A 3,202-nucleotide genomic window follows, 5' to 3' on the forward strand; every position below is an offset into this window, starting at 1 on the left:
AAGTAATTAATTTAAAATCTTAATTCAATTAAAATTAGTGCAAAAAGTAAATAAAAGAATTAATAAAATTACCACATGGATGAAAGTCGACCTCCTCCGTCGTCTCAGTGTTGGGGTTTAACTCATCATGTAGAAAACACACTCAAAATATTTATTTATTGCTCAAATGGTGTTTACAATGAAGAGAAGAAGAGAAAATGGTGTAAAACTGTAATCTGCGACGTACAAAAAGCGTCGCGGAATGAACGATAAAAGACAAGTGCTGCTGCTGTTTAGACATCACTGCGACCCACGGATGTGCGTCTTAGACACTGTTGATAAACGACTGTCCTTGCGACTCCGTTCTTCGTGTTCTTGGTGTTCTTCATCAGCAGCAGCAGCAGCAACAGAGTTTTATCAACTCTTGATTTCCGCTTCTCTGGACCTCCTCTCGACCCCAAACTCTCGACACCCTCTCTAGTAGACCAAAAGAGCCTATTTATACCCAACAACAGCTCCAAATCTCGCCAATAACTCCAATATAATTCTTCATTATGCGGGCAGTGAATAACAATATTTTCCGAATATTTTCTTACCAAACTTGGAATTTCTTGCGTAAACTTCCTCCCTCCACGCTCCAAATCGATTCTTCACGACCCAAAGTGATGCTCGAGCCATTCCACATCATAAGAAAACGTCCATAACTCTCGATGACGCGTGATTATCATCCTCCAGTGCATGCTTGCCCTGTTTTTAACTCGAGAATCAAAACACGTATTCCAGCCAAATTTGATCGAAACCACCACCCAAACTTTGTTCCTTATGCCAAATCACATCTTCTGCCAATTTTCAGCGATTGAATCGCAGTCTAACCCATTCATTTTGATAATCAAAATTCTGCCAGTTGAAAAGTTCATTTCCCACCAAAAACAAAAATTCAAATTGTTGAAGAAGGTGCCCCTTATCCAGAGTGTTGGGGTGCGAATATCAATTGGAGTGGAAATAGTAATTTTTCTGGGTTCCTCCTGGACATTTCTGGGACGCTTCGGGTGCATTTCTGGGGTGCCTACGGTACATTTCTCCGGGGTGTAAAACACTGCTTTTTGATCCCATTTCGCCGCAAGGGCTTATTTCTCTAAAATTTCCTACAAGAACACAAAATAACACAATAAGTACTTAATCGAGTCTAACAATACAGAACATTGAGAACAAAATAGACACATAAATGCGTCTATCAGGCTGGTTTACGGAGGGAAGCGAAGAGAATGTTGAGACCAGAGCAGTTCTATAAGAGTAGTACTTGACTTGTATCAGAAGATGAAAGCTTTGAGAAAGCTAGCAAGAGTTGCCTTTCTGAGTGTTGTATTTCTCCCTGACCAGAAACTTGTGTTTTGGTGGAAATAGGTAAAACCTATTTATACAAGTCCAAGTGAAACGTACTCTGGCCTCGTAAGAAAAAAAAACGAATGAGTTAAATGGGATGAGGTGGTAACGCCTGGTATTGATGGAACTTGATGGAATTGATGTTCCATAATGAAAGAGCGTTTCACCATTACTTCCTGCATTTACTAACCGTTTTATTCTTATTACACCTTCTTGAAACGGGCATTTGTGTATGCCGCACGCTGTAGACCGCCAAACCAAAACCCTAATGAGCATCCCCCAGTTTGTGACATACATTTTGATGTCTCGAGTGTTTTCGTGGAAAACATATAGCATGTCGCTGGTGTTTGATAAGTTAAGATTGATAGACTTGCCTGCTCAGTGGCGACCTTCGACGGTCGAGGTTTTGTACAAGAGGAATCGTGGCCTTTGATGTAGGCGCGACATGCAAAGTGCAAGGGTTGCACGGCATGTGCCAATGGCATGTGTGGCATGCCTCGGCCCTGGGTTGCACGTCGGGTGCAAGTGGAAGTGCCAAAGTGCAAGTGTTGCACGACATGTGCCAGTGGCATGTGTGGTATGCCTTGGGTCTAGGTTGCACGTCGGGTGCAAGTGGAAATGCCAAAGTGCAAGTGTTGTACAACATGTGCTAATGGCGTGTGTGGCGGCTTTGGCACTAGGTTGCACGGCTTGGCATGCCAGGTTTCAAGGGTTGCATGGCATGTACCAATGGCGTGTGTGGTGGTTTTGGCCCTAAGTTTCACGGCTTGGCATGCTTCGGTCACAAAGAGGAGGAGAAAGGATGGTTTAGGGAGGGAAGCGAAGAGAGTATTGAAACCAGAGCAGTTCTGGAAGAGTAGTACTTGACTTGTATCAGAAGATGAAAGCTTTGAGAAAGCTAGCAAGAGTTGTCTTTCTGAGTGGTGTATTTCTCCCTGACCAAAAACTTGTGTTTTGGTGGAAATAGGTAAAACCTATTTATACAAGTCCAAGTGAAACGTACTCTGGTCTCGTAAGAAAAGAAACGGATGAGTTAAATGGGAAGAGGTGGTAACGCCTGGTATTGATGGAATTTGATGGAATTGATGTTCCATAATGAAAGAGCGTTTCACCATTACTTCCTGCATTTACTAACCATTTTATTCTTATTACACCTTCTTGAAACGGGCATTTGTGTATGCCGCACGCTGTAGACCGCCAAACCAAAACCCTAATGAGCATCCCCCAGTTTGTGACATACGTTTTGATGTCTTGAGTGTTTTCGTTGAAAACATGTAGCATGTCGCTGGTGTTTGATAAGTTGAGCTTGAGAGACTTGCCGGCTCAGTGGCGACCTTCGACGGTCGAGGTTTTGTATAAGAGGAATCGTGGCCTTTGATGTAGGCGCGGCATGCAAAGTGCAAGGGTTTCACGGCATGTGCCAATGGCATGTGTGGCATGCCTCGGTCCTGGGTTGCACGTCGGGTGCAAGTGGAAGTACCAAAGTGCAAGTGTTGCACGACATGTGCCAGTGGCATGTGTGGTATGCCTTGGCCCTAGGTTGCACGTTGGGTTGGCATGACATGTGCCAATGGCGTGTGTGGTGGTTTTGGCCCTAGGTTGCACGGCTTGGCATGCCAGGTTGCAAGGGTTGCATGGCATGTACCAATGGCGTGTGTGGTGGTTTTGGCCCTAAGTTGCACGGCTTGGCATGCGAGGTTGCAAGGGTTGCACGACATGTGCCAATGGCGCGTGTGGCGGCTTTGGCCCTAGGTTGCACGACTTGGCATGCCGGGTTGCACGACATGTGCCAATGGTGCGTGTGGCGGCTTTGGCCCTAGGTTGAACGGCTTGGCATGCC

This window comes from Papaver somniferum, chromosome 9 (assembly GCF_003573695.1).
Source record: "Papaver somniferum cultivar HN1 chromosome 9, ASM357369v1, whole genome shotgun sequence".
NCBI lineage: Eukaryota > Viridiplantae > Streptophyta > Magnoliopsida > Ranunculales > Papaveraceae > Papaver > Papaver somniferum.